The sequence below is a fragment of the Cervus elaphus genome, chromosome 18, assembly GCF_910594005.1.
Source record: "Cervus elaphus chromosome 18, mCerEla1.1, whole genome shotgun sequence".
NCBI classification, from domain to species: domain Eukaryota; kingdom Metazoa; phylum Chordata; class Mammalia; order Artiodactyla; family Cervidae; genus Cervus; species Cervus elaphus.
Genome location: NC_057832.1, coordinates 19,491,502 through 19,511,372, shown reverse-complemented (window position 1 = coordinate 19,511,372; position 19,871 = coordinate 19,491,502). Strand labels below are relative to the sequence as shown.

The window sequence follows — 19,871 nt, the reverse complement described above, 5'->3', positions numbered from 1 at the left end:
ATCTTCAGATGTTTACGTTTCCTGGATTATCTGGATGGGCCCACCCTAATCACATGTGTCCTTAAAGGCAAAGAATATTTCTTGGCTGAGTCAGAGAGATGTGATGGAAGAAAAAGGAGGAGATTTGAAGAATGAGAAAGACTCAACCCACCACTGCTGACTTTGAAGACAGAGAAAGGGGGCCACAAACCAAGGAGTGTGTGTGGCTTCTAGACGCAGAGAATGCCTGAGCTTACAGGGACAGGAGAGCAGGGACAGCTCTACAGCCACAGGGAGCTGAATTCTGCCAACAACCTAAGTGGGTAAGAAACTGATTCTCCCCTTGAGCCTCCAGAAAAGAATGCAGTCCTGCTGAGTGTAGCTTAGTGAGACACGTCAGACATCAGACCTGCAGAGCTGTAGAATAGTAAATTTGTATTGTTTCACCCACTGAGTCCATGATAGTTATTCTAGCAGCACTTGAAAACCAATACAGCTTCTTTGAGTTCTTCCTAAGTATTCTTCTAGCTCTTAAAACTCTTCTTCACAGGATAGCCAGAATGAACTTAGAAAACAAAAAACCAACAAGTTTTGGGACTTCTCTGGTGGTCCAGTGGTTAAGATTCTGTGCTCCCAATGCAGGGGACCCAGGTTTGATCCCTGGTTAGGGAACTAGATCCCACATTGCCACAATGAAAAGATCCTGCATGCTGCAACTAAAGATACCATGTGTTGCAACCAAGATTGAAGATCCTGAGTGCTGCAACTAAGACCTGGTGCAGTCAAATAAATTAAAAAAAAAATATATATATATATATATATATGTTTTTTTGTTTTGTTTGTTAGTCGCTCAGTTGTGTCCGACTCTTTGCGACCCTACAAACTGTATGTAGCCTGCGAGGCTTCTGTGTTCATGGAATTCTCCAGGCAAGAATACTGGAGTGGATTGCCATTCCCTTCTCCAGAGGATCTTCCTGACCCAGAGATCGAACCCTGATGATCTGCATCACAGGCAGATTTTTTCATATTTTAAAAAACAAAATGAAATTTTGTCAGGTGACTTCCCAGTTGAAACGCCTTCCCATTGTGCTTAGGATAAACTCTAAGCTCTGTTCTGTGACCAGGAAGCCCCGCATGCCCAGTCTCTCCAGTCCTGAAGTCAGGCCTTCTCCTCAATCTCACTGGCCTTTTGATTCTCTGAACTTGTTAAGCAGTTTCACACCCTGGGATTTTCACAGATGCTTCATGCTCTTCACATGCAGTCTCCTTCTCATTCTTCAGAGAGTTTCTTAAATGATGCTAATAATATTTAATGATATCAGAGAGGCCAAAGTGGCTTTTTCTCACTATTCCATTTAAATATGCTCCATTTTTCTTTATTTTACGTTTAAAAAACTATTTCCTTCTTAGTACTCTTCTTGACACAAAACCATGTTTGTTTATTTTTTGCATATTTATTGTCTGTTCTCTCAACTAAACTCTAGACTCCAGGGGAACAGGGATGATGTTTATTTTTGTATTCTCAATACCCAGTGTGCTGTCTAGCACATACTAGATGCTCAATAAGTAGTTTTATGAGTAAATAAATAGATATTGCTTCCATGGGATGTTTGTAGATACTTTTTCAGGGAAATGGTTTTAGAGTCAAACAGGTTTGGGAAATTCAAAATTAAACACAGTTAAATAGATCTTTTTACTGCTAGACTTTGCTGAGGCTTTAATTTGCAAGCACATTATCCATTGTTAATGCATCATTAGTCTCTAAACGGGAGCAACTGTTTGTAGCTTTTCTCCTATTTATTTGACCTGGAATTTCTTTTGCTTGGGGCATCTCTTAGGACAGGTATTCTGTGATATGTCATTTGGCAAATGCCAATGTATTTCAAGATCCCCACTTTCTTTTTTGGGTGTGCACCATGCAGCATGTGGGATCTTAGTTCCCCAACCAGGGATCAAACCTGTGCCCCCTGCTTTGGAAGTGTGGCATTTTAACCACAGGATCAGGGAAGTCCCAAGATCGTCACTTTCTAGACAGGGATACTGTGGCCTAGGAAGATTGTCTGACTTGTCTAGGTTTATTCTGTGAGTTTTTGTAGCAGTCAGGGCTTTCGTGAAAGTCTACATTTTTAAGAATGTCTGTAGCATCTTTAAACAATTAGCTGAATCAATAGGGAAAGTATTGGTTTAGAGTGAAAATTATAGACGAGAGTTAGAGCAGACTATATCAAGAAATTTGGCCTTTGGAAATTGCCATTTTTTGATAAAATGCCACAACAGAGGAAAAGTTATTCAGATCCCATAATTTAAAATTAAAAAATGCTACCACACCCCTTAACCCATGCCCAGATAAAAACAAAAATTCATGAAATCTAGATTGCTGTAGCTGCCCAGGATAGGAAGAAATCAGGCAAGGTCTGACTTTTATTTACTTCCCTGATTGCTATGTTCTTGTGGAAATTTTTGTGTGGGAATTCTGAGAGTGTCTGAGAGTAGAATCCAGATGTTCACTTTCTTTTTTTTTTTTTTTTACACGTCAGACAGGTAATGTGCCGATGTCGTAACAAGGTTTGTGAGGGAGGCACATGTCACGCAGCAGCGTGAACACCCAATCATCATGCTCATGAACTACAAAAGGATCAGATGTTCACTTTCAATAGAGGGAATGAGTTGAGTGTTTAAGTGCCTGGCGTTGGAATCCTACAGCTGTGGGTGGGAGACCTCCCTCCATGTCTTACTACCTGTCACATGTAGTACCTTATACCAAACTACTCCAAGCCTCTCTTTTCTGCAAACAGAAATAATGTTAATTCCATCTCATAGAATTGTGAAGATGAGATGATGCATGTAAAGAGCTCAGCACATTGCCTGGCCCCAAAAAACACTTGTAAATGTGAATTAGTATTTTTAGGAGAAAGCTGTTGATGAGCGTTTGTGGGATTTTTGAAAATACTGAGATAGGTTTCACAGTTGCTCACTGTTGTCCGTTGATTGATTCAGGGTCTCCTTGTTAAGACTGTGGAATTTGCAAAGCATGGCCTCTGCCTTGGTTTTGAAAAATACCAGATAAGAAAGAATAGAGTCCACATAAACTTTCCATCTAGTTCACTTCCTGATCACTTAGTATTTTGCCTGTAAATGTTGAGTAAGATTGTTGGATCTAACGCAGCATAAACACGCACTGGTCATGATTTAATGATAAGCAGCATAGTTAACACCTTGTATCACTAAGGGGTTGTTTTTTAGCTTTGCTAGGGCAGATACAGAGCGCCTTTATCAGGGCTTAGAGTAGTCTTCTTCCTAAGGCATGGTCTTTCTAGGGACTGTCAAATGCTCAGAGTGTCTAGTGAGGTCTCTCTACTTTGGCAGATTGAAACTTGAGCATTTCCAAATCTTGTGGGAACTGTGGTAGTTGTTCAGCCCATAGGTCCCTATAGTTGTTCTTTCCCTGGCTTTGTGGAGTTTTGTTCTGTGCATCTGTTGCCTAGTATTCAGCCAAAGATTCAAGAGGGCCCCTGTGCAGATTTCTGGAACTCCTTTTATTTCTTTATAGCACGTTTTTCAAGTTGGAATTGTGTTTTTGTACAAACAAATTACCGAGCCCCTTTTTGTCTAGTACCATGCCACGTGAATTCCAGCTGCCTCAGTGGCCATGAACTCTGATCTGTTTCTTCCCACTCACACTGAGATCTACAAAGTACTTCCAGGCTCACCTTGTTCATTTCTCACCTTTCAGGGATCAGATTTTGCCTGTTGTCCAACATCTGAAAACAGTTATTTCATATGTCTCGTCAAGTTTAATAATTTTAAGAGGAAAAGTTTCTCTGTGGTGACCAGAAGCATGAGTCAGTCTGTTGTGTCTGACTCTTTGTGACCCCACAGACTGTAGCCCGCCTCTGTCCATGGGATTTTCCAGGAAAGAATACTGGAGTGGGTTGCCATTTTCTTCTCCAGGTGGCCAGAAGTGGAAGTCCTTTTCCATTTTTAGTCCTCATTACTTTACCACAGGATCTCTACAATGAAGAATCTCACCTCAGTGCTGTAGTGGTGAGAGATTTGCTTTCACACCATACACTTTTATCAAGTTTCTCTTATGACTAAGGGTCTGAGCAGGACAGGTGTTGGGTGTGGATCAGAGAATCAGTCTGTCATCGAGAACAGAACAAATTTAACTCATCAGTAACTGAAGAAGTACATGTAGCTGTGTGCTTGATATATTTTAAGATTCCAGATTATATAGATGATAGCCTATATGATGGGTTCATTTCTGAACTCTTTGCTAATAAACCTTTTTTTTCTAATAAACCTTTATTTAAAACAACTTCCTGATTATATTGGTGGTAATTGGAATCATTGTAATCTATGCTTATTTCCATGCTCTAAAGCTAGAAAGGCTTGAATCTATCAGAAAAGGACAGGGCTTTCCTATGAGCAAAGAACCTTCAAGGCCCAGAGTCATGCAAGAAGGCTTATTTTCTTTAGTCATCATAAGCATACTAATTATAATGAAATAAGCTAATAATATGGGGCTTCCCTGGTGGCTCAGTTGGTCAAGAATCCCCCTGCAATGCAGGAAACCACCTGCAATGCAGGAGACCAGGGTTTGATCCTTGGGTCAGGGAGATTCTCTGGAGAAGGAAATGGCAACCCACTCCAGTATTCTTGCCTAGAAAATTGCATGGACAGAGGAGCCTGGTGGGCTACATTCCATAGGGTCACAAGAATTGGACACAACTTAGTGACTAAACCAACCAATCAACAAAGCTAATAATATATTTCTATGCCAGTTTCTTCATGTATTAACTTGAATGAGACAATCACATATTGATATCTTTCATAAAGATGTATCAACAAGAATGGGCTCTTTCTTCCCATTGTATGACTAGGTAAAGAAAAATGCAATAAAATATGATTTAAAGGGCCTAGAGGCTTTCAGTCAGTCTTTTTGCTTAATATATAAAAAAATAATATAAAAATTGAAAAAAACTCAAGAAAAATAATTAGTTTGTTTTTCTTCTTGGTAGGCGGTAGGGACCCACTGGTGAGAAGATGTTCATTAGTAGGTTTTTGCTGCAAAGAATGTTTGCTGGCATCAGTGTAGAATGTTTATCTTTGCTTGCAAGTGATATTGCCTGTATCATGAATAACTATGAGGAAAACACGAAAGGAAAATTCCTAAATTTAAATTTGCGTATATATTGCAGTTCTGTGTTTCAAGTGTCTAATGCCTATTAATTCAAATGCCATGATTTTCTTTTCTTCTCCATGATCATTTTGACTTGGATGAGTTTGGAAAAGCATTTGCAAGAAGATAAAATATCTTTGTTTTATGACTGGTCTGTGGGTCTACTGACTCTAGCTTTCTTAGGGCCTTGAACTTTGAGAATTTTCATCTATTTGTAACTTCAAATAATCTTTAAAAAGGAAACTGCTTTGATGTTTGCCTTTTCATTCTTTTGAGCGTGTAACTTTCTTATGCTAATTGTCTATATAGTAATGTGCAATCATCTAATAAAGACGATGGAGTAGTTGGTATTATCATCCTTTTACAGAGGAAGAATCAGAGGTATGGAAGGATTTTGGGATTTGCCCATCATCCCCGATGGACAATTAAGTGTCCTGATCAGAACTGGGACTAAAGAGTGGGTCTAGTAGAATGAGGACTGGTTGAATAGGAGGAAAAGACTTAATTGTAGTTCTTTCCCTGTCCTCAATTTAGGCTAATTTCTTATCTGAGCCTTATTTTCCTCATTTATAAAATACTGGGATAGGATAGGCAAGCTCCCAGGGCCTTTCAGCTCTGACATGTTATGGTCATTTGACTCCCTTTGACTTTTCTCCCAGAGTACATTGCTTCCTTTGGCTTTTATCTGTAAATACTTGGATCACGTTTGATTTGCATTTCTCCACTCTGCCTGTGCCCCAGTGATACACTTTTTTTTTTTTTTGACTGTAAGTAGTTTTTCTGAAGAGCTTAAAAGAAAAAAACATTTAGTCATCTAGCCTGTGTTAACTGTGTGATTTAGAAGCTGTCTGGTGGACTTTCTCATTACTCTTTTAATATTTTACTATTGTAATATATGGTATTTTTATTACAAATTTACCTTTGCTTATGTAGTTCAACTAAAGTATGGGAAAAGCCATCACTGTATTTTCAGATACGGTCACCTGCAAATCCCTAAGTATTCACCATTGTTTTCATTACTAATCACTTTTGTGATCATGGGTCTCATACTAGCCTTATTATAATGTAGCAAGGGAAGGTAATCAATAACTTACCTTCCTTACAAAGATGAGGCTAGCACGGAAAACTAAAGAATGGTTATTTCCATGCTGTTTTTTATACTCCTGAACTTAAGGACATTAAGTTGAAGTATTTCAAGATAAAATATGTGCTTCAAAGTCTTCAAAGTAATTTAAAAATATAATTGTAAAATAATGAAGAACTGCTAAGACTATTGGACCTTTCAACTAGGTTATGAAATGCATACCAAAGTTTGGCCCTTTTGGAGCCCACTTCCGGACTTTTCTGTGACTGATAAGTCTCTACTTTGCTATTAAAATTGTGATTTTCAGTTTCAGACAGTTGAGCCATAAATTGCTGAGACCTGGGATAAATGGCCAATTATATTAGAACAAATGTCTATTGTTTTATTTGGGGAAGGGGAGAGTTCACTGTACTACTTACTTAGAGTGTTTATTTCAAATTTTCCTCCTGAAGGAAAAGTCCATGCCATATTTGTGGAAATGGTTAAGTGACCACAGGAACGAAGAATTTGGGGATGATTTAGTGCAGATCATCTTGCAGGTTTCCCGGCATGTGCATTTTAAACAGTCCTATGTTGTGTCCAAGTTTGCCAAAGTGTAATCTGTGAGCAATTGAGGCAAAATCAAAATCAGAAACCTAGGAGAGTAATATTGTTTTGGAATTGTTAAGCAAAAGACCTTGGTTTGGGTTGTTACGTCTGGAACCAAAATGTCACATATGGCATACATCACTTGAAGTTTATTATTTTAACCTTTAGGCCTCCTTGTTGAAAATTTAGGCTATTCAGTGCCTTGCATCCTGGTATAAGCATTTCTCTTCTGTTGTATGTGAGTCTGTGCCAGCTACATGGTGAGCCTGGTGAAACCATAGCTTGGATGACTAGAAGCGCCCCTCTGTGCTTCCACCCTTTACTGGAACTGCCAAACCCAATAGGTTCGAGGGGGTGCTTAAAAATGAAGGCATGGCACCAGGTAATTGAAACCATTCCCTACACATCTGGGGAAAAACCCAATCTGGCCACACTCTCTGCTGAAAAAGAAATCATCCCACGCTATTGCCAGGAGTTGCAGGAAAGTAAAAGTGGTGTCGTTTTACGTTTACAGAAGCATTTAGCATTTTCTCGGACAGACTCAAAAGCTTGTGGTTACAAAGTGTGAAATTCTTATTAAAATTCCTCATGAAATCAACAGAACCCATATCTGGCAATTGTTCCAAGACCTCCTTTCTTTCCATTTGTACATTGTGGGAGTTATCCCACTGATCCATTCTCTTCTCCATAGCAAACAAACCTACCCCACTTTCCCATTCATTTACTAACTTGTCCTAGTCAGGAAAATTTTAATTTGTCATTCATGGTAGGTTCACCCTAAATGCCATGGCCGCCTTCATGCTGGCAAGAGGCAGATTGTCCTCTGGGATTAAGAAGCAGTGAACGTTTAATGGTTGTGACCCCAACAGAAGAGATAGGTATGACGAGGAATGTGTGTTTTGCTTTTAAATCTAAATAAAGATTTACGGATTCAGAATTTGATATCCTTGTGCAGAATTGTGAACCTTCCACGTGCAGTCCAAAGTTACTTGCCAGCAATGGATTTATATGTCCTCCAAGGTTTCATGTCACTTTCAGTGATAATAGTAATATGACATTCTACTGTTTCTGAGCTTCTTTCACTATCATGGTTATTCTTACAGTAATAGCTTATGGGACAGATGGGGTAAGGATTATTTCTTCCACTTTGAAAATGAAGATCCTGAGGCTCAGAAAAGTTAATAGCTTACTCAAGATCACACAGCTTGTGAAAATAGGACTTAGCTGCCAAACAGGTCTTCTCGCTTTGAATCCTATGTTCTTTCCATTAGCATGTGGTACCTCTTATGTTTCTTACATCTTCTCACCAAAGAAAATTTTATTTTGGACAAGTTTTCAAAGCAGTTTTGATGGACTGTGTTCAAATGCTGTTTACATGGAACTGACAGCATGGAAATGTGCGATTTCTCAATCAGGATGGTGCTTGTTATCTTGGAATCCTGGAACCATCGAGGATCAGTGTGAAATGGTTTCATCCTTCTCTATTTGTCTAAGCACAATAATTTGCTTGTTCTTCTGCTCTTGTACATCTTTCTATTTTATAGTATAGGTAGTCGTGTATCTGTATATTTCTAAATCTCAAATGTAAGCTCCTGATGCCCAGTTATCATCATATTCATCTTTGTATGCTTCATTGAACTTTTTTCCAGTGCCTTGCATGACATAAATTCTCAGTGAATATTTAGTAAAAAGAATCAAAGATGAGATCACAGGGTTTTAAGAGTCCAGATGTACTTCTGTGTACCATTTACGTCAGTCCTGCCCAGTATAACTTTCTGCAGTGATGGAAGTGTTTCATATTTGAGCTGTCCAACACAAGAGCCATTAGTGGCCAATGTGATTCGGGAACAGAATTTTTTAATTAGTTTAAAGTAATTTAAATAGCTGCATGTGGCTGATGGTTACCGTATTAGACAGCGCAGTTCTAAATTTTCATGTATTTGAATGTTGTTGGATCTCTCAAATCTGACTGTATTTAGGTCCCTCCATATGTACAGGTGATTTTCACTATGTTTTTGGTGGGGTTGCAGAGCCAGTAAGGTGCTGAAGGGTGCACAGAGACTTTCTCTTGCCCCTGAGCTGAGGTCCTCCCTGCCCTTTGAGCCTCCCCCCCGCCCCTCCCTGTCCTGGAATGTTTTCTGGAAAGTGGGAGTGACTTGTCTCTTGGAGTTGCAAAGTGTTGGAATGGGCTGAAGGAGATGACGGTGGGGATTTCTCAGTTCTTGAGGGTCAGTGATATTTTGTCTGGATCTGTAGGAAAGAAAATGTCCATCATTTCCAAAAAAAAGCAAGTCTGTAGTCAGAAGAAAGAGGAGGGTAGGCAGCTAACATTTGTCCAACAGATTTCCTCATACACAGTCTGGGTGGTGCTCCACTTGGGCTAAGAATCTTTAGGCTTTGCCTCTTTCCTTAACACAGAAGGCTGTATACATCACCTGTAACCATAAGTTCTGCATTTCTTCTCGTTGTGAAACTTAAATTCCTGCTCTGAAGATGTCAGCTAGGAATTAATAGAAAAATCTCCCCCCATCGCCCTTCCCCAGCAGTAGCAGAAACTGCCCAGGAAGAGAGAGATGCTGTTCATGCAGGGTGGACCCTTTTGATCTCCCAGGCTTCTAAGAACCCCCATTCCTCATCCTGCGGCTTCAGCTAACCGCTCTGGAGGAGGCAAAAGGTTAAACACAGAGAGAGGCAGGAGTGAAATGGCAGCCAAATGGGAGAGCCCAAGTGGGTCATTGAATAGGTATCTATGTGTTATGATGTGATTCTGGTGACGAGTCCTTTCTCAGGATGTAAACAGGGTTATAAAAACAGAGTTTTGAGATCTTTGTGCTCTGTTAGAAGTAAAACAAATATTTAGGAAATGGCAATAGGTGCATTGTTAGTAGCTACTATCAGTGAATCCTAAATTTCAGAATTAAAACTTGAGATTTAAGGACTGGCATCATTATTTGTGAAAGGACTCAAGAGTAGCTATTGAGATTCAAAAAGCAGGACCTGCCCTGAGGTGCTTACTAGCTAAGGCTGACAAAACCAGTAGATATTAATATTCTGTATTGTATATGAAACTCACACTGAAAACTGTTTTTCCTTTTAAAAAATATGTTCAGATTAACATTTTAACTTTTCTCCTTTTTCTGGTGGAGGTGGGAGGTAAGCATTATCTGTCCCTTTAGGCATAAGACAAAAGCAAATCACAGACAGGGAAGTGACCTGGCTAAGCTCTCAGAGCAGTCATGTCTCTATCTACATTGGCATTTGAACAGGGAACTTCAAACCCAGCAGCCACCAAGCTGGCCTTTCTCCTCAGGAGTAAGACGACATCTCCAATCTCTCAGCAGATGTAAAGGATCTTGTGTATATAGAATACATAAGTAAATGTGCGAAGGAGGGAAAGAGACTCGGTCTGGTAAAGCCGAGGGAGAGAAGACAAATTACCTGGATTCGGTTTTGACTCGCTGACCTTTTTTTAAAATAAGCTTTTGGTTTTGAAATAATTTTAAATGTATAGAAAAGCTGCAAAGATAATACAGATGGTTCCCATATAAATGTCATTGTTTCCCCTGATATGAGCATTTTATATTTGATTTCTTTAATTTTGCAGTCATTTTGAATGCATGCATGCCTGTGTGCTCAGTCTCTCAGTTGTGTCCGACTCTTTGCCACCCCATGGACCTTCCAGGCTCCTCTGTCCATAGACTTCTCCAGGCAAGAATACTGGAGTGGTTTGCTAGTATCCAGGGGATCTTCCCTACCCAGGGATCGAACCTGTTCCCCCTAAATGCATGAGTACCCCTTAAATAGAGCCTTGTCTACAAGCGGGTTTGTTTCTATCACTTTCCTATAACATTTTCCAAAAATTTACTGCCAAGAGAGAATAACCTACATATCTGCTGCTGCTGCTGCTGCTAAGTCGCTTCAGTCATGTCCGACTCTGTGTGACCCCAAAGACGGCAGCCCACCAGGCTCCCCTGTCCCTGGGATTCTCCAGGCAAGGGTACTGGAATGGGTTGCCATTGCCTTCTCTGTACATATCTGATAAGGATTCAATAGTTGAACACTAAAATTGCTATTATAAAGTCACTGGGAAAAAAAAAAAAAAATGAAGTCACTGGAGAGTTTTACCCACAGCTACCATTGCCAGGAAAGGGGAAGGAAGAGAAGAAAGAAGAATATTTGATAGCATAACAGGAGAAATAACTTTCAAATAAAAGGAGAGCCTTTTCTGGTAACTTTCAGCCCAGAAGGCACTTCTTTCTCTCAGGAACCACTGAGGCTTTGTAGCCATGTTGCAATGACAGACAATTTTGCAAAGAGCATTTATGAAATAAACATCAAAGAAGATATGCATTTCCCCAAATCCTTGGATTTGTTGAACTATAAATAGAAACACAGTTAACCAGGACTAGAAAAATGTGGTTGATGGTGGAGGTTCAGGAGGGAGGAGCCATGGGTGTACCTATGGCTGATTCTTATTGATGTTTGACAGAAAACCACAAGATTCTGTAAAGCAATTATCCTTCAATTAAAAAATACTGGCAAAAAAAGTTAAAAAAATTGGTTGATAGTGGTGCTCCACTTTCAAGTTAGGACTCTGAGCAATTGCAGACTGAGTGAGGAATTTCTACGATGCTTACAAGGAGGTGAATCATAGATCAGTGGAGGATATGGAAGTATATGGGATCCAAGAAGGTCAGAGTGCTGCAGAGAAGTGCCACTGGTAAAAAGTACACGGGAAGGTCCGGGCCTGGGTTTCTCCATCATTCAGTGAGGAGCAGCTGACACTACGTACTGAACTAGTACAACAATTATATTTGTTTATTTTTTGAGTTCCTTAAATTTGCATTTATGCTTAAGCAAAAAACTGTGCGAGAAAGGATATGACATTTCTAATATTCGAGCATTTTTATCCCTCAAACTGGGACTTCCATATTGTTCCCCCTAATGCCTAGTAAATTAAAACCAGTTAATTAAAAGATTTTTCACTTGGTTTCACTTTATGTTTTTGTTGTTTTTTTTGAACTTGAGAGTAAAGAACAGTTATTTGAGCTAGAAAAATCCAACTGATGTTTGCTATGAGAATACCTAGAATAGGTAGACAGATGAGCAGCCCCTTTGACAAAATGCAGTCTTCCTGTGTGTCAGACATTGATATTAATTTTATATTTTCTTCCCAGGATTAAATTGGTTGTGTGTATTTAGATTTATGAATTTTATAGATTTAGTAGTATGCGCTATTTCCCCCACCCCCGGGGGTCTAAGAAAGTATATCTGAAAAAATGATTACTTATCATTATAGTTAATTTTCAACCATAAGGTGGCATCACATCACATGTTATGTCAAAGAAGCCAACTGTTTTTCTGTTCACTGAAATGACTAACGCTCTGCACATGCCTTTAACTTTTGGGTGTAACATGTTGTTGAATTTTGAAGTTTAGAAGTAAATATTGGAAGCTGGCATCTTCATATAGGGGTTTAGCATTTTTGTCCTTTTATTTGATCTTTTTATATTATGTCTGAGACGTTAGTAATAGAATAAGCTATTACTATATTAGCTAATACTGTGTTTTGCCTCATTAAAATATGTAAGGCAGTTTCTTGCATATATAGAAGCTTCTCAAAAATATTCACTGCATGATGAAATTAAAATATTCCTTTAATAGGCCTTACCCTCAGGAATTCATTTTCTCATTTGTCAAGTTGAATTTACAGCACACTTTTATTGCTATGACCCATTTCTTACCAGAATAAGAAGCTTATTTTCATGAAGAAGCTAAACCCAACTGAACACATTTAATTTCCCTACTACCCTTTAAAAACACATTACTTTTTCAAAAACATACCACTTTTCTTTGCTTAATTAGAAATGTCCAGGACTTGCAAATTACATAAATATGCTAGTTTACTTTCTCTAGTTGGTTCATTGAAAATTCTAGTTTAGTTTTGAAAAACTGAATAGAAATTTTGCTTTATTTTTCTCTGTAAAACATTTTGTACCTTTGTAGAAAACATTATAAACACTTTCTATGTAAAACCTCTCTTTATTCAGATGGAGTGATTTTGTTCTTGGAACTCGTGTGTGTGTGTGTGTGTGTGTGTGACAGAAGTTTTATTACAGTGAAAAAGGACAGAGAAACCTGACACAGACATTAGAAAGGGGATGGAGCGTGCCCTCCCTCGCTAGTCTTTTCAGTTCAGTTCAGTCGCTCAGTCGTGTCTGACTCCTCGCGAGCCCATGGACTGCAGCACGCCGGGCCTCCCTGTCCATCACCAACTCCCGGAGTTTACTCAAACTTATGTCCATTGAGTCGGTGATGCCATCCAACCATCTCATCCTCTTTTGTCCCCTTCTCCTCCTGCCTTCAATCTTTCCCAGCATCAGGGTCTTTTCTAATGAGTCAGTTCTTCTCATCAGGTGGCCAAAGTATTGGAGTTTCAGCTTCAACATTAGTCCTTCCAATGAACACCCAGGACTTATTTCCTTTAGGATGGTTCTTGTTAAGAAGGAGAAACAGGTCCTCTAGCAAGTTATATTGTTGTTATATAATCATTAGTGCAGAGCTTAAGGAAAAACATACCCTTGAGCAAGATGAGTTGTTTTGTTGTCTAATCATTAGCTCTGGACTTAAAGAAAAAGTGTCTTTTGTGACTAAGACAAAGGAATGTGGAAAGAAAAGTTTATCCTTTACTTCTCCTCCAGAGCGCTGGACCCCTTTTCCTCCTGCAGAGCCCTGCACCCCTTCCTCCTTGAGGGCCCCAGGCTCCTCATCAGCCTACTTAAGAATTGTTCCTGGAGCTCTTTGTTTGTGGTTTTGTGGGAAGTTGGTGCCACTTGGTGTGCAGGGAATGCTCCCACAAGGTGTGTTGCAAGGCACCTTAAAAGTTTGGTTAGGAATTTGGAGGTTGCAATAATAAGACATCTCTCTAAATGAGTGAGAATGATGTTTCTATTAAATTGATTGAATTGATTCCATGAATTGAGGTTTGACTGTAACCATTCCAGGTGGCCCTAGTGGTAAGGAATTCGCCTGCCAGTGCAAGAGACCCAAGAGATATGGGTTCGATTCCGAGGTTGGAAAGATCCCCTGGAAGAGGAAATGGCAACCCTCTCCAGTATTCTTGTCTGGAAAATTCCATGGACAGAGGAGCCTGGTGGACTACACTCCATGGGGCTGCAAAGAGTTGGACATGAGTGAGCACTCACTAGATGTTAAATCTCCCTTTTCCCCCCCTCATTGGAGCTATGATTTAAAAATAACTATTTCTCTCTTCTGTAAATAAAAGGCATTATATCCTTACAATTTTTTGCTCAGAGCTTAAGTGAAAAGTCAAAGTGAAACAAACAGGGTGGTGTAAAATAGAGTGAGGAGGTATTTGTGGGAAGAGGTTAAGGTTAGGGAAGGCACATTTGAAAAGATGACCTTGGTATAAGCTGAGTTAGAGCCAGCCCTGTACATTTGGCCTTGATTTGGTTGGGTGGAGAACACAATGGTTGTGGTCAAGGAGAACATTCCAGAAAGTGACTAGCCTGTGTGAAGGCTGTGTGCTGGAGAAGAGCTTAGTATGTAACAGAGAGAAGAAACAGAAATAAGGACCGTGTGGCTAGAGCCGTGGGATTACAGAAGCTGCGAGTGTGGGAAGCTGAGTTGGCGGGATGGGTTAGTACCATGGTAAGAACTCAGGATCTTTTAAATGCAAGTGAAGAGTGTTAATTAGGGAAGTTACCTGATCTTATCTACATTTTTGAAAGATCACTGTGGTTCATCAACAGTGGAATAGATGAATAAGTTGTGATATACTCATACAATGAGATACTCTGTGATATACTCATGGCGAGGAGAATGAATGGTTGCTGCTACACACAATAGCATGAAGCAACAAGCTAGCCCAAATGCATTGTTGAGTGAAAAAATCACATACAATAAAGAGCGCACTGTATGTCAGCATCAGGGTCTTTCCCAGTGAGTCAGTTCTTTGCTTGTTACTGTTTCTCCATTAAAAATGCTAACTGTTGGTTTTGTTTATCTTTTCTTTATGATATTAATAGTAAAAACTTGAGATTTTACCTGGGAACAGATACTGGATCCCTTCTGTTCAAATAACCACGTTACTTTTTCTATAGTGAGTTATAGTACATTTTTTTCTATTTTACCTATTCTAGGATTCATGTATCAAAACTAGGAGTAGTAGGAGTATCTGACTATTTAATTCAAATAATAGTATTATATTCTACTTTGCTGTAAGGATGGTGAAATAGGTTAAAAAAAGCTGTTTTAAAATCTGCTATATTTTGAAAGTCAAGAGTTAAGTCTTTGTGTCATATAAAGTATAAATTGCATTTGATCATTTGGATGTTAAATAGCAAGTTTATCAGTCCCCCTCACTGCCCTGCTTAAGAAATAAGAGAAGTTTTATGTCTGTTTAGGTAACCTTGCATGGCTTGTCAGATTTCTGAAGAGAGGCGTGGGATGAAGAGGCCACTGACTGGTACAGTAGGGGTTCTTTAAGTCGCGAGCACTGAAGTGCCTTAGCTGGGCTGCTGAGATGTACAAAGACGGCTGCACAGTGAATTCTGACCCTGCAACCCTTTCTAGTGAAATTGAATCTTCAGATTCATATCCATCAAATTGACATGGGATAGTCTGAGGAAAAAACAATGTTGGAAATGGTCTATTGAAAGTAATTTACTCCCTCATCTATCATGTTCTCAAATGGTCTGCATTTGAGCAAAGCAGTGGGAGTATAATACCCATATTCTAAAAGTTGAGAAGGTCTAGGGAAGAGGCTTTCATTTTATTCTTTCTCTCTCTCTCTCTATATATATATATATTCACACAAACATATAAAGTAAAAGTAGAAGAGGTAAATGACATTTTAAATTTATGTTTATATATAGTGTGTATATGTATATATAAGTATACACACACACATTAACCAGACCTTGATTTCACTTCCACATATCAGAAAAGGAGAAAATTATGCCTCCTGGTTACTATTAGGTTTTCAGAATGTACAGATGGAAAATAGTTAATGGAAACCACCCCAATTAGATTTATTTTGCATTGTGCTTCACTGAGTACAGAAGTCATTTAGAACGCTTTTTTTCCTGTGAGACTATCACAAAACATAACCCCCAAATCAGGGGTGGGGTGGATGGGGGGAAAACGATCTGCAAATGTTTGCTTGAGAGATGCACTTTCCTGCTTATAGAGTGAAATCAATACCAACCTCCAGATTTGTTGACCTGTTCGTGAGATGGAAAATAAAATGCGAGAAAAAATGGAAGTTCTCCCCAATGATAGATTTTTTCCTCTTTCACATGCAGCTAGTGTGAACAATTTAATGACTTGCAAGATCTGCAGACCTCTATATAGTGCTGAAGAATGTCATGTGGAGAAAGGGCATCCTTTACCTATATCACTGTGCCTTAATCTTCTTAGGTTTTTCTACAAAGAAATCATATTAATCAAATCGCCTTTCTGCTATATGAAAGGTGAAGACTGACTAATTCTTGACTTTGGGTGAAATTGGATATAGAAGAAAATCCTGACTTGAAATAATACCAGACTTTTTATAATCCTGTGTTGTTGGAGTCCTAGTTCAGGATTGCAATTTTCACCTCAGGTTTTGTGAAATTTCAGAGTCCTGCCAGCGAGCCAGATAGGTACTACACACTTTTTAGAGGCAAAGCAAAACAAGACAAAACAATAACAAAACTCAAAACAAAAAGAACAAAAACAAAACACCAAAGGTATTGAAACATAAAAAGAAATATTTGTTTGAAAATGTTTAGGTTTCTATGGGACACTGTAAAAGCAGTGCTAAGGGGAAAGTTCATAGCATTACAGGCTTACATCAAGAAACAAGAAAAAAGCCAAATAAATAACCTAACTCTACACCTAAAGCAATTAGAGAAGGAAGAAATGAAGAACCCCAGGGTTAGCAGAAGGAAAGAAATCTTAAAAATCAGGGCAGAAATAAATGCAAAAGAAACTAAAGAGACCATAGCAAAAATCAACAAAGCTAAAAGCTGGTTTTTTGAAAAAATAAACAAAATTGACAAACCATTAGCAAGACTCATTAAGAAGCAAAGAGAGAAGAACCAAATTAACAAAATTAGAAATGAAAATGGAGAGATCACAACAGACAACACTGAAATACAAAGGATCATAAGAGACTACTACCAGCAGCTCTATGCCAATAAAATGGACAACTTGGATGAAATGGACAAATTCTTAGAAAAGTATAACTTTCCAAAACTGAACCAGGAAGAAATAGAAGATCTTAACAGACCCATCACAGGCAAGGAAATCGAAAGTGTAATCAAAAATCTTCCAGCAAACAAAAGCCCAGGACCAGATGGCTTCACAGCTGAATTCTACCAAAAATTTAGAGAAGAGCTAACACCTACCTTACTCAAACTCTTCCAGAAAATTGCAGAAGAAGGTAAACTTCCAAACTCATTCTATGAGGCCACCATCACCCTAATTCCAAAACCAGACAAAGATGCCACAAAAAAAGAAAACTACAGGCCAATATCACTGATGAACATAGATGCAAAAATCCTTAACAAAATTCTAGCAAACAGAATCCAACAACATATTAAAAAAATCATACACCACGACCAAGTGGGCTTTATCCCAGGAATGCAAGGATTCTTCAATATCCGCAAATCAATCAACGTAATACACCACATTAACAAATTGAAAGATAAAAACCATATGATTATCTCAATAGATGCAGAGAAAGCCTTTGACAAAATTCAACACTCATTTATGATTAAAACTCTCCAAAAAGCAGGAATAGAAGGAACATACCTCAACATTATAAAAGCCATATATGACAAACCCACAGCAAGCATCACCCTCAATGGTGAAAAATTGAAAGCATTCCCCCTGAAATCAGGAACAAGACAAGGGTGCCCACTGTCACCACTACTGTTCAACATAGTGTTGGAAGTTCTGGCCACAGCAATCAGAGCAGAAAAAGAAGTAAAAGGAATCCAGATAGGAAAAGAAGAAGTGAAACTCTCACTGTTTGCAGATGACATGATCCTCTACATAGAAAACCCTAAAGACTCTACCAGAAAATTACTAGAACTAATCAATGAATATAGTAAAGTTGCAGGATATAAAATTAACACACAGAAATCCCTTGCATTCCTATATACTAACAATGAAAAAACAGAAAGAGAAATTAAGGAAACAATACCATTCACCATTGCAACAAAAAGAATAAAATACTTAGGAGTATATCTACCTAAAGAAACAAAAGACCTATACATAGAAAACTATAAAACACTGATGAAAGAAATCAAAGAGGACACAAACAGATGGAGAAACATACCGTGTTCATGGATTGGAAGAATCAATATTGTCAAAATGGCTATTCTACCCAAAGCAATCTATAGATTCAATGCAATCCCTATCAAGCTACCAACGGTATTTTTCACAGAACTAGACCAAAGAATTTCACAATTTGTATGGAAATACAAAAAACCTCGAATAGCCAAAGTAATCTTGAGAAAGAAGAATGGAACTGGAGGAATCAACCTGCCTGACTTCAGACTCTACTACAAAGCCACAGTCATCAAGACAGTATGGTACTGGCACAAAGACAGAAATATAGATCAATGGAACAGAATAGAAAGCCCAGAGATAAATCCACGAACCTATGGACACCTTATCTTTGACAAAGGAGGCAAGGATATACAATGGAAAAAAGACAACCTCTTTAACAAGTGGTGCTGGGAAAACTGGTCAACCACTTGTAAAAGAATGAAACTAGAACACTTTCTAACACCATACACAAAAATAAACTCAAAATGGATTAAAGATCTAAATGTAAGACCAGAAACTATAAAACTCCTAGAGGAGAACATAGGCAAAACACTCTCCGACATAAATCACAGCAAGATCCTCTATGACCCACCTCCCAGAATATTGGAAATAAAAGCAAAACTAAACAAATGGGATCTAATGAAACTTAAAAGCTTTTGCACTACAAAGGAAACTATAAGTAAGGTGAAAAGACAGCCGTCAGATTGGGAGAAAATAATAGCAAATGAAGAAACAGACAAAGGATTAATCTCAAAAATATACAAGCAACTCCTGAAGCTCAATTCCAGAAAAATAAATGACCCAATCAAAAAATGGGCCAAAGAACTAAACAGACATTTCTCCAAAGAAGACATACAGATGGCTAACAAACACATGAAAAGGTGCTCAACATCACTCATTATTAGAGAAATGCAAATCAAAACCACAATGAGGTACCATTACACGCCAGTCAGGATGGCTGCTATCCAAAAGACTACAAGCAATAAATGCTGGAGAGGGTGTGGAGAAAAGGGAACCCTCTTACACTGTTGGTGGGAATGCAAACTACTACAGCCACTATGGAAAACAGTGTGGAGATTCCTTAAAAAACTGGAAATAGAACTGCCATATGACCCAGCAATCCCACTTTTGGGCATACACACTGAGGAAACCAGATCTGAAAGAGACACGTGCACCCCAATGTTCATTGCAGCACTGTTTATAATAGCCAGGACATGGAAGCAACCTAGATGCCCATCAGCAGATGAATGGATAAGGAAGCTGTGGTACATATACACCATGGAATATTACTCAGCTGTCAAAAAGAATTCATTTGAATCAGTCCTAATGAGATGGATGAAACTGGAGCCCATTATACAGAGTGAAGTAAGCCAGAAAGATAAAGAACATTACAGCATACTAACACATATATATGGAATTTAGAAAGATGGTAATGATAACCCTATATGCAAAACAGAAAAAGAGACACAGAAATACAGAACAGACTTTTGAACTCTGTGGGAGAATGTGAGGGTGGGATGTTTCAAAAGAACAGCATGTATACTATCTATGGTGAAACAGATCACCAGCCCAGGTGGGATGCATGAGACAAGTGCTCGGGCCTGGTGCACTGGGAAGACCCAGAGGAGTCGGGTGAAGAGGGAGGTGGGAGGGGGGATCGGGATGGGGAATAAGTGTAAATCTATGGCTGATTCATAT

General features: G+C 38.8%; 1 non-coding gene across 1 annotated transcript; it reads right to left on the bottom strand.

Annotated features, from left to right (window-relative positions):
* Nucleotides 1–2,510: 2,510 nt before the first annotated feature.
* LOC122674998 lies at nucleotides 2,511–2,616 on the bottom strand. Its single transcript, XR_006335154.1, has one exon. It is a non-coding gene; the product is annotated as a small nucleolar RNA U13 (small nucleolar RNA).
* Nucleotides 2,617–19,871: the final 17,255 nt, after the last annotated feature.